The 12876-nt window shown below is 43.7% G+C and overlaps 2 pseudogenes; one reads left to right on the top strand and one right to left on the bottom strand.

Moving 5' to 3' along the window:
• The first annotated feature begins 2306 nt into the window (after nt 1-2306).
• LOC110134232 (serine/threonine-protein kinase ULK2 pseudogene) lies at nt 2307-5798 on the top strand (annotated as a pseudogene).
• A 2439-nt stretch (nt 5799-8237) lies between these two features.
• Nucleotides 8238-9178, bottom strand: LOC110134250 (olfactory receptor 7C1-like; annotated as a pseudogene).
• Between the last annotated feature and the right edge of the window lie 3698 nt (nt 9179-12876).

Here is a 12876-nt window from a genome sequence, read left to right as displayed (position 1 = left end):
CAGAGGACTTTTCCATCTCTAAGATTCTGTGATTAAAATCTATTAGTCCAAATTTATTTCAAAAAGGTAGCTCAGACTTGATTTTGTTCACTTATTTGTGTGCCTACACTCTTGCATACACTTGCTATGCACAGTCAGACCAAAGTTGGCTAAATACAGGTTTTGGCTCCAGGGGAGCATATAGTCTAGACTTTAGCAAAGAGCAGGGAAGAGAATAAATTAGTGAAGTGCCGAGGTCCACCCCCGGCAGGACCAGGAATACCCAAGGGATGAGTGGCATCAGCGAGGAAGAAGACAGACACACACAGAAGGTTGCACAGAAGAGGTAGCTTTTTTTTTTAATTTTTAGGATAGCTCAGTTTTTATAGAATGAACGTTACCTCTTCCTTAAGTCACCATATATTACATCAGATATTGGTTTGTGCTTCCGTCAATATTTTTCTTTCCCATGTTTTTCCCCTATGCATTCATCTAGAATGTTTCCAATTGCAGGGTTTTTACTTAAATGTCCTGTACATAGTCTTCTTGCCTCAATGGCCTAACATTTTCATTCTAACAAAACAATGTTCTACAAATCTCAGGTATAGTGTAAATACTTTGGACAATAAAACAATACACGGGAAGGGTCACAGTAACATGTTTGAGATTTCTGAGAATAGTACCATGTGAAAACCCTGATGTTTTTCTTTACCCAAAACCACAAAATCTCAATTTACAATGATTAACTATTAAAAAGCAAAAATACCTCTAAAGCAGCAGAACACCTCTATTAATAGTGAGATAATGGCAGTGAAGCTGGTTAATATAAATCTTCTACTGAAATCCTATGAACCCCACTTCCTAACTCTACAAAAATACCCATAATATCCCATGTTGTTTAAAGAAAGGGAAACAATGAACAAAGAGCAGCAAGGAAATAGCAATAATGAAAACCCTTTCAACCAAGGAGCAAGTAAACTAAAGCAGTATATCTACTTCTAAATCTAAATGCCTCTACTCTTCTATTCTAGAACATTATAATCTTTTAAGCAAGCAGCCAAACTATACCTGTGTCCTTTTCTTTTCTGACTTGATGTTTATGGTCGTGTCCTGAGCCAGAGCAATCATTAGCATTTCCAAAAAGGCTTGGAGGCCTTATTACTATATATCATATTTCCAAAAAATTAATAGAAAGCCCAACAACAGTAAGACAGAAGGAGGAAAGGGACATACCAGGCCCCCGGGACAACCTCGAGGGGAAGAGCTGCCTTGCAGATTCCTTTCTCCATACGGCGGCTCCCGAGGGGACATACTGGGCCCCTGGGGCAGCCCTGTGTGACAAAGAGCTGTCTTGCAGGTTCCTCTCTAGTCCGGTGACCTTGTCACGGCCCGGGCGGACCCGGGCGGCTCCCGACAGTGAAGAGCAGGACTAGAACAAATCTAAACAAGAGGATTTGATTTTATGTTTTACATTTTTTTATTATTTATTTAGTTGGCTCAGCTGGGTCTTAGTTGTGGCACACGGGAACTTCAATCTTTGTTGCAGCATGCAAGATCTTTAGTTGTGGCATATGGAATCTGGTTCCCCGACCAAGGATTGAACCCAGGTCTGCTGCAGTGGAAGCATGGACTCTTAACCACACGACTGCCAGGGAAGTCCCACAAATTAGGATTTTAGAATAATTTTGCAGTCCTTACTATGTCCCCAATAATTAGTTTCTTTTTTATCCAAAGTCCCTCATTCCATTCATGGTATTGTCTTCATAAATCAGTCTTTATCTCTCGTGTTAATTTTCATTCCTACAGAAGCAGATGCTGAGCCAGGGATTCATGTGCAAGCACTTGATTGGAAGGGGCAAGAAACCTGGATGGTAGAGTCGGCGCCGAGTAGCCGGCGCGCGCGCGTGGGTCCTCCGCCCGGCAGGAGGCGCCACACAAGGCGGTGCCCGGTAAACCGGGCGGCGCCCTCGGAGAGGCAGAGGCGCCGATGGGCGGGGATAGGGGGCGCCTGGGTCTGCACCTCTTCCAGGCGCTCATGTTGCCCGGGTAGCGCCCAGTGATGGAGACGGCGGCGCTCCTGCTCCGCAGCGCCGAGTCCGCTTCCTCACGGAGTCGGCGGCGGCCGGCACGAGGAGGGCCCGGGCCGGGCCAGGCGCTGACCTCGGCCCCGCGCGGCCCTTCCCCGTTTCGGCCCGGCCTCTCGGCATGAGCGCCCGCCCGGGCCAGGGGCCGCGGCTGCCCCAGCTCGGCGGCCGGCGGGCGCGCCCGGGGCGGGCGGGCCAACGATGCTGATCGCCGCCCGCCCGCGCCGACCGCGGGGTGCGGTCATGGAGGTGGTGGGCGACTTCAAGTACAGCAAGCGGAACCTCGTGGGACGCGAGGCCTTCGCCGTGGTCTTCCTGGAGGCACCTCCAGGAAACTGATTGGGAGGTAGCTATTAAAAGTATTAATAAAAAGAACCTGTCAAAATCACAATACCGCTTGGGAAGGAAATTAAAATCTTAAAGGAACTTCAGCATGAAAACACTCTAGCGCTCTTTGATGTTCAGGAATTACCCAACTCTTTCTGGTGATGGAGTATTGCAATGGTGGAGACTTGGCAGATTATTTGCAAGCTAAAGCACGTTCAGCGAGGACACCATCAGTGTTTCTGCATTAGATCCCAGCTGCCATGCGCATCCTGCACAGCAAGGGCATCATCCACAGGGACCTCAAGCCCCAGAACATCCTGCTGACCTACCCAATCGCAGGAAGTCCAGTGTCAGTAGTATTCGCATCAAAATAGCGGATTTTGGTTTTGCTCGTTACCTGCATAGTAACGTGATGGCCGCCATGCTGTGCAGGTCCCCAGTGTACATGGCTCCTGAGGTTATCTGTCTCAACATTACGATGCCAAGGCCGACTTGTGGAGCATTGGGACAGTGATATATCAGTGCCTCGTTGGAAAGCCACCTTTTCAGGCTAATAGTCCTCAAGACCTAAGGATGAGTTATGGGGGGAAAAAAAACAGGAACTTAATGCCTAGTGTTCCCAGAGAAATATCACCCTATTTGGCTAATCTTCTTTTGGGTTTGCTTCAGAGAAACCAAAAAGATAGAATGGACTTTGAAGCATTTTTCAGTCATCCTTTCCTTGAGCAAGTTCCAGTAAAAAAAAAAAAAAAAAAAAATCCTTCCCAGTCCCAGTGCCCATGTATGCCAGCTCTGCCTCGGGAGGCTCCTATGGCAGGTCTCCCTCCTGTCATTTCACCTCTCCACCATCCCTTCCAGATATGCAGCGTATTCAGGAAGAAAACATCCTCCCCACTCGTCCAGATGTCCAAAGATTCTGCCAGTACTCGTAGCAAGAACTCTTCTTGTGACACGGATGACTTTCTTTTGGTTCCACACAACGTTTCATCAGACCACTCGTATGATATGCCTATGGGAACTGCTGGCAGACATGCTTCTAATGAGTTCTTGGTGTGTGGAGGGCAGTGCCAGCCCTCCATGTCCCCGCACAGCGCAGCTACCACCATGCCTGTCCCCACGCAGGTGAGGAACTACCAGCACATAGAGCAGAACCTCACTTCCAATGCCGGCTCCGGCACAAATCTCCACGGCTCTCCATGATCCAGTGGTACGAAGGTTTAACACCAGCCCTCTGGGCTCCTGCCAGCCGGGATCCTGCTCCCTGGAGCCGGCAGACGCGGTTCCGGACGTAAGACAAGACTCTCCACTGGCTCTTCCAGGCTTTGCTCACCTTCTCTGGTGGGCACCATTCCTGAGCCATTTGGTCAGTGCTGCTGCGGGCATCCTTTGGGCCATGAATCCAGGAGTAGGAACTCATCAGGTTCTCCCGTGCCGCAGGCCCAGTCACCACAGCCTGTCCTGTTGGGCGCTAGACTGCAGAGCGCCCCCACCCTCACCAACACCTACCAGAACAAGCAGAAGCTCAGAAAGCAGCACTCTGAACCCAGTGTGCCCATCCCAGGCCGGGGCTGGCTACAGCTGCTCCCCCCAGCCCAGCCGGCGTGGCAGCCTAGGGTCCTCACTGCGGAGCTCCGTTACCAACCATCATTAGCTCTCCCACTAAGACAACGGCTCCTTTCATATTTCCCCAAACGCAAGCATCTTCTAACCTGGTTGCCTTGGCCACTTGTCATGGACCTTCCGAGGGACACCAAAAGACGGGGACAATCCGAGGAAGTGCACTCACTGCGTCCTGGTACAAGAGGCAAGAGAAGGGAAATTCTCCAGTCAGTGCTGCATCTGTGTAAGCAACAGTGGAGGGAGATGAGTTTGTTTCCCCCTGCCGCCTTCATTTAGATGGAACACCTGACCAACACATTCCATTGCCAAGTGGAAATTACCAGTGGGGTGTTTTGTGTGCACATCAAACTCAGCCTTTCCAAGAATAAACTCAGTGTATTTTCCTCCCTTTCTTCCCTCTTGCCTTCCTTCCTTCTTTTATGAGGATGAGATAGATGTTTTCCTTGGTCTATCTTCTCAAAACTTTTGAATTGAACCCTGAACCTATTCAGAAGACAAATAAGTAATTGTTTTCAAGTAGGATGTGAAGGTTCAGATTCTTAATATCACAAAGCCATTATAGTGAAAACCTGGATTAGAAGCAACTTATCAAGAAAAGATATGGGAGCCTTACTTGTTACAATTTTGATAGATAAGAAATGTGGCAAATCAGAGTATAGAGAGAGACTGTTATTTATTTGGGAAATATCACAAAATGGATGGGTTATACAAATGCCTCCATTTACTTGAAGAAAAGAGAGCTGTCTTAGACAGTCTGGACTGCTGTAACAAAATACCATAAACTGAGGGGCTTCTAAAGAATGAAAACGTAATTTTCATAATTCTGGAGGCCAGAAGTCTGAGATCTAGGTTCCAGGATCATTGAGTTCTAGTGAAGACTCTTCTGTTTGTAGACTGTCCACTTCTCTTCGTGCCCTCACAGGGCAGAGAGCAGAGAGAAAAACAAGCTCTCCCATGACTCTCATAGGAGTAAGAATCCCACCATGAGGGCTCCATCCCTGTGACCTCAAATCCTAATCATCTCCCAAGAGCCCCACTTTCTAATACCATCATATTAGAGGTAGGGTTTCAAGTCTCAAATGTGGTGGGGGACACAAATATTTAGCCCATAACAAATACTAATGGGGAAATCAGTGTTTCTGTCAAGGATGTAAAGACTTGCTGCAGAGATCAATAATACAGAGGCACATGAAAAGATGTTTCCCATTGCTACTTATTAGAACAACACAAATCAAAATTATAATGAGATACCATCTCACACCAGTCCAAATGGCTATCATCAAAAAATCCACAAACAATAAATGCTGGAAGTGCAGAAAGAAGGGAATCCTACTACACTGCTGGTGGGAATGTAAATTGGTACAGCCACTATGGAGAACAGTATGGAGATTCCTTAAACAACTAAAACTAGAGCTATGATCCAACAATCCACTCCTGGGAACATATCCAGAGAAAAACATGGTTTGAAAAGATACATGCATCCCAATGTTCTTTGCAATACTGTTTACAGAAGCACAGAAGATATAGAAGCAACTTAAATGTCCACTGACAGAAGAACGGATAAAGAGGATGTGGTACATATATACAATGGAATGTTACTCAACCACTAAAAAGAATGAAATCATATCCTTTGCAACAATATGGACAAACCTAGAGATTGTCATATTAAGTGAAGTAAATCAGACAGAGAAAGACAAAAATCACATGATAATGCTTATATGCAGAATCTAAAAAGAAATTATATAAATGAACTTATTTACAAAATAGATTTACAGACTTAGAGGATGAACTTATGGTTACTGGGGGCAGGGGAGGGGAGCAAGGGGAGTAGGGTAGAAGGGATAGTTGGGGAGTTTGAGATAGACATGTGCACATTGCTCTATTTAAAATGGATAACCAGAAAGGACATACATATAGCACAGGGAACTCTGCTCAATGTTACATAATGACATAAGTGGGGAAAAACTTGAGAAAGAATAGATACATGTATATGTATAACTGAATCCCTTTGCCATACATCTGAAACTATCACAGCATTTTTAATCAACTATACACCAATATAAAATAAAGTGTTTTAAAAAAAATCAGTGGCACATGTTTTCCCAGACAGAACTATTGAGTTGGCCAAAAAGTTTGTTCAGGTTTTTCCATAACATGTTATGTAAACAATTCAATACAGATACGTTCTATAAGGCACTCATCTTTCCTTTCCAAAACAGTCCTTGGCATCAATGGATCCATTCCTAGAAATTCACTCTTGCTCAAGAAAATACATCCTCTTGATTAAAAAAATTTATGAGGTTATGTGAATGACACAAATGACTTTTCCACCTCTAAGATTCTGTGATTAAAATCTGTGACTGTAGTCCAAATTTATTCTCACAAGGTAGCCCAGATTAGTGGGTATGTGAGTGTCTCCATTGTCCTACACACTTGCTACACACACTCAGAACAAAGTAGGCCAAATACAGGTCATAGCTCACAGAGAGCATGTAGTCTAGACTTTAGCAAAGAGTATGGAAGAGTATAAGTGAGGAGCAGGACAAGAAGAAATTTAATAAAAGGTTTCAGATAGTTCCTTATCAATACAATCAAAGGTATTTAGGCAAATGAGATAAATTTTTTCCTCATTAAGAACTATATACACTTTATTTGAATTAAGACTTCATCTAGAAAACTTAATTTTGAATGACATATATTAATATTTGAAGAGGCAGTTTTCTGTAAACACCATGTCAATGCATAATAAAATTGGCACAACCTCTTTTATTTAATTGAGGTATGACATAATACCATGCACAAATCTTAAATGCATGAAAAATGTTACTGATGTATATGCTTATGTAGCTACTCATCTAGATTGAGAAAAAAACACTTTGATCACTTAGAATATGTCTTGATGCTCTTTTGGGGTCCCCGCCACAAGGTATCCAGTGTTCTGACTCCTGTCTCATCAGTTGGCTTTGTCAGCTTAGGTTTCACTAAAAGTGAGATCATGTAATATATTGGGCTTCCCAGGTGGCGCTAGTAGTAAAGAACCCACCTGCCAGTGCAGGAGACATAAGAGAGGCAGGTTTGATCCCTGTGTTGGGAAGATCCCCTGGATGAGGGCATGGCAACCCACTCCAGTATTCTTGCCTGGAGAATTCCATGGACAGAGGAGCCTGGAGGACTCCATAGGGTCTCAAAGAGTTATACATAACTGAAGTGACTTAGCATTCACACACGCATGTGATATATGCACTTTCATGTCACTCAAAACTGTCCTTCAGGCTTGTCTAGGTTGTGCATTGCAGCAATTTGTTCTTTTCATACTGGAGTTTTCTTTAGTGTGTTATACCATGGTTTATTTACTCATTCTACCAAGATTGACATTTGAATTATTTCCAGGTTAGTGCTATCATGAAAACTGCTATAAACCTTTTTAGGCATGTTTTCTGGATGTAACCATGCATTTCTCTTAAGTATATACACTGGTGTAGGAGAAGTACACTGTAGTGTAGGAGTATGTTTAGATTTAGTAGTAGTTGGACCCATTTATACTCTGACTAGTAGTCTATGAAAGTTCCCATTGCTCCATGTCCTTGCAAGGTCTTATTTTATTGTTGTTGTTTGTTTTGGTTTTCTGTGGGGTTTTTTTGGCCCCATAGAATGTGGGATCTTAGTTCTTCAGTGAAGAATTGGACCCGTGCACCCTGCATTGGAAGCATGGAGTCTGAACCACAGGACTACCAGGGAAATCACAGCCCTTGATATTTTTAATCTTTGGCATTTGAGCAATTCTGGTGGGTAAATTCATGATTATCATGATATGTCTAATGATAATGAGAAGGAGACCAAGGATAAACATTTCTGCACAGGAAATGTTGTTATTCAGTTGCTCAGTCGTGTCCAACTTTGTGACCCCATGGACTGCAGCATGCCAGGCTTCCCTGTTCTTCAACATCTCCTGGAGATTGCCGACTGAGTTGGTGATGCCATCCAACCATCTTGTCCTCTATCATCCCCTTCTCCTCCTGCCCTCAATCTTTCCCAGAATCAAGGTCTTTAAATCTTTGGGAGCAGTTGCTTTTGGATATGAAAACTTGGAAGAAAATCAAGTGATGATATTTCAGAAAAATAGGCATAAGTCATACACTCAAAGAAGCTCAGATTTGGTATTTCTTACTGCCAGTGCATTGATCTTTGGTTATGGTAGTAATTTCCAGTCCCAACATCCATGACTCTTCACAGAGAGAAGAAAGACCTGCTGACAAGTTTCCTCAGGGCCCTATTCATGTCCCTATTCTTCAAACTATAGATGAAGGGGTTCAGCATGGGGATGAACACAGTGTACATCACTGAGGCAATTACCCACTTCGAGGTGGAGGGGGAGAAGGCAGAACTGAGATATACTCCTAACCCTGTCCCATAGAATAAGGAAATGACTGTTAGGTGAGACCCACAGGTGGAGAAAGCTTTGTACTTCCCCTCCACTGAGGACATCTTCAATATGGAGGAAATAATCTTGGTGTAAGAGAAAAGGATCCCAGTAAGTGAAGGAATTCCCAGCAATCCAGTCACAGAATACAGCATGATGTAATTGCTGAGAGCCTCTGAACAGGCAGACTTGAGCACTGCAGCAAATTCACAGAAGAAGTTCCGAATTGCCCTGTGTGTGCAGAATGAGAGATGCAACACCATCACACCATGCAGGAGGGAGACTAAGACACTGAGAGACCAAGAGACTAGACCCAGCAGAGCACACAGGTGGGGATTCATGATGATCGTGTAGTGCAGGGGGTGGCAGATGGCCACAAACCTGTTGAAAGCCATCACAGTCAGGAGTAAGTTGTCCAAACACCCAAAAACTGAGGAAAAGTACATCTGGGTGATGCAATCTGCGTAGGTGATGATTTTGCTGTCTGTCTGGAGGTTCACCAGCATTTTTGGAACTACGGTGGAATTGAGAAATATATCAGAAAAAAAGAGATGTGGGAGAGGAAGAAGTACATGGGGGTATGGAGGTGGGAGTCAGAGCTGACAGCGAGAATGATGAGAAGGTTCCCAAGCATGGTGACCAGGTACATGGACAGGAAAAGCCAGAAAAGGAGGGGCTGCAGGTCTGGATCTTCTGAGAGTCCCAAGAGAAGGAATTCTGAGGCAACTGTTTGATTTCCAACATCCATGTAGTTGATAATTCTGCCTGGTAACCAACAAAGCGAAACTAATTAAAACACACAGGAGTCCCCAAATATCAAGATATTTTTATCCTATTAATGCCCAAAGGAAAACAGAATAATCACACATTTTGGCTAGCAATTTCCTATTTATTCACTAAGAGGGACTGAGTGCAAACATCACTACCTTATACAGGTACCATTTGAGGAAAATATATTCCCTCTTTCTGACTTTTATCACAAATTAATCACAACCTTCAAGATCCAGAGATTGTCATGATCAAGTTGTCAACATCTGTTGGATCATAGAAAAAGCAAGAGAATTCTAGAAAATCCACTTCTGCTTCATTGACTATGCTAAAGCCTTTAACTGTATGGATCACAACAAACTGTGGAAAATTCTTCAAGGGATGGGAATACCAGGCCACCTTACCTGCTTCCTGAGAAATCTGTATGCAGGTCAAGAAGCAACAGTTAGAACTGGACATGGAACAATAGACTGGTTCCAAATTGGAAAAGGAGTATGTCAAGGCTGTGTATTGTCACCCTGCTTATTTAACTTATATGCAGAGTACATCATGTGAAATGCCAGGCTGGATGAAGCACAAGCTGGAATCAAGATTGCAGGGAGAAATATCAAATATGCAAATGACTCCACCCTCATGGCAGAAAGCAAAGAAGAACTAAAGAGTCTCTTGATGAAAGTAAAAGAGGAGAACGAAAAAAATGGCTTAAAACTCAACATTCAAAAAACTAAGATCATGGCATCCAGTCCCATTACTTCATGGGAAGTAGAGGGGAAACAATGGAAACAGTGACAGACTATTTTGGGAGGCTCCAAAATCACTGCAGATGATGACTGCAGCCATGAAATTAAGACACTTGCTCCTTGGAAGAAAAACTATGATCAACCTAGACAGCATATTAAAAAGCAGAGACATTACTTTGCCAACAAAGCTCCATCTAGTCAAAGCTATGGTTTTTCCAGTAGTCATGTATGGATGTGAGGACTATGAAGAAAGCTGAGTGCCGAAGAATTGATGTTTTGAACTGTGGTGTTGGATAAGACTCTTGAGAATTCCCTGGACTACAAGGAGATCAAACTAGTCAATCCTAAAAGAAATCAGTCCTGAATATACTTTGGAAGGACTGATGCTGAAGCTGAAACTCCAATCCTTTGGCCACCTGATGTGAAGAACTGACTCACTGAAAGAGACCCTAATGCTGGGGAAGATTGAAGGCAGGAGGAGAAGGGGACAACAGAGGATGAGATGGTTGGATGGCATCACCGACCCTATGGACATGAATTTGAGCAAGCTCCAGGAGTTGGTGATGAACAGGGAAGCCTGGCGTGCTACAATCCATGGGGTCACAAAGAGTCATATACAACTAAGCAACTTAACTGAACTGAACTGAGTCCTATAACATTGTTAATTGGCTATGCATGCTAAGTTACTTCAGTCATGTCTGACTCTTTGCAACCCTCTAGACTGTAGCCTGCCAGTCTCCTCTGTCCATAGGATTGCCCAGGCAAGGGTACTGGAGTAGGATGTCCATTTCCTCCTTTAGGGGATCTTCCTGTCCCAGGGATCAAACCTGCATCTCTTTTGTCTCCTGCATTGGCAGGCTGATTCTTTACCACTAGCGCCACCTGGGAAACCTAATACCTCAATATAAAATTAAAAGGTTTTTAAAAAAAGAAAAAATCAGTGGAAAAAAAAAAGAGAGGTTTTGTCAAGACTCTGTGGTATTAAGATAAATCACTGTTTTGCCTAATAAGGGCTTTTCTGATAGCCCAGCTGATAAAGAGTCTGCCTGCATTGCAGGAGATCCCAGTTCGACTCCTGGATCAGGAAGATCCGCTGGAAAAGGGATAGGCTACCCACTCCAGTTTTCTTGGGCTTCTTGTGGCTCAGCTGATAAAGAATCCACCTGCAATGCAGGAGACCTGGGTTCAATCCCTGGGTTGGGGAGATCCCCGAGAGAAGAGAAAGGCTACCCACTCCAGTATTCTGGCCTGGAGAATTCCATGGACTGTATTGTCCATGAGGTCTAATAAAGATATGAAGAAAGGAAATAAGGGTAGTTCAAAATACTCCATTCTCCATGGGCTAAGACAAGCTTCTAATAGTCATTACTTCCTCATGTAAGAATTGATTCACATGTTTAATCATTTACTTCATATCACCACCAGTAGTGAAGCCATTTACAGATTTATAACTGCTTCATGCTTTTCCCTCCTTTAGAAAATGGCCCAAGCTTAGAACATTCTATTCAGCCAAACCCTCCTCTGTTCAAAAAATGTGTTTCAACAAACTTTCAAATTTTTATGTGCTCTAGGTGGTGAACTGTTCAAATCCAAAAATGATTTCAAGTAGTGAAATGTTTTATTGTTTTCTCTTCACCTCTTTTTATTAGTTTGCTGTCACTGACCAATATAATACTAAATATTATATGCTATATGGTAATCACTTTTTTTCAAGTAATACAGAAACTTTAAAGTAAAAGTCAAGGGAATTCCCTGGCAATCCAGTGACTAGGACTCGGCACTTTAACTGTCATGCATGCTTGCGCACTAAGTCATTTCAGTCATGTCCAACTCTTTGCAACCTTATGGACTGTAGCCTGGCAGGCTCCTCTATTCACTCATGGGATTCTCCAGGCAGGAATACTGGAGTGGGTTGCCATTTCCTTCTCCAGGGGATCTTCCTGACCCAGGGATTGAACATGCGTATCTTACATCTTATTCATTGGGAGGTGGGTTCTTTACCACTAGTGCCACGTGGGAAGCCCATTAACTGCCATGGCTCATGTTCAGTCCCTGCTTGGGAAACTAAGATTCTGCAAATCATATTTTAAAAAATAAATAAATAAATAATTTTAAAAAGTCGAGTGTCCACCTCATCTTTTCCTCTCACTTCTATTTGGTAAATGGTGTTAACTTTTTTGTGAGTTTATTTCTAGATTATTTTTTCTAACTAGGCATTTCCTGTCATAAGGGATTAGAAACAAACCCGAGTGATGTCCATCTGGTGTGGAGAAGCATAACGTCCCTGTGCACCATAACACTTACGTATCCTTGGCAGACAGCAGCTGCCTGATGTACCCCATGTATTCCCAGTGATCCAGAAACTAGAGGATTATTATCTTCAGCCTTCAGGACTTGGGTAAGCCTGTGTCCAGGCCGGGTTGTTAACTAGTTCAATATCATACCTTCTCTTAGTTTGGCACCTTGCTTTCTTGCGATCCTCAGTGTAAATCCCAGATCACCACCAGCATGTTGAATGCCTCAAAGTCCTGCCTCTCAGGTTCTGCCTTAATAGAGAGTATTTGGCAGGTCTGAGCAGAGTGCTGACCATAGATCCTAAAAGGAGAAGCACTTTCTCACTGAGTATTTCTGACTCCCCCACTACCCTGTGGTGAGTGAAGAGATGGGAGGAAAAGGGAAGCTTGGAGGCTGCACTTCCAGAGCCACCTCTATGGGCCAGGAAACAGCTCCTGAGGCTTCCTCTTGGCTGTCTCCCCCCAGGGATGCTCTAAGATGCTTTTTCCCCCTGTTCCAACCCCCTACCACAATACCCTTGGCATTTCAGCACTTCTGGTCTCTAAATAATGGACCACTTGCTTCTTGTCTAACAACAACGATGGCTGTCCAATATATAATAGTATCAGGCACTCTCATTCACTTTCCTGATAGTACCTCATTT

Source organism: Odocoileus virginianus, chromosome 3 (genome assembly GCF_023699985.2).
Source record: "Odocoileus virginianus isolate 20LAN1187 ecotype Illinois chromosome 3, Ovbor_1.2, whole genome shotgun sequence".
Lineage (NCBI taxonomy): Eukaryota > Metazoa > Chordata > Mammalia > Artiodactyla > Cervidae > Odocoileus > Odocoileus virginianus.
Note: the sequence above shows the minus strand (reverse complement) of the source record. Positions and strands in the feature narration are given on the sequence as shown.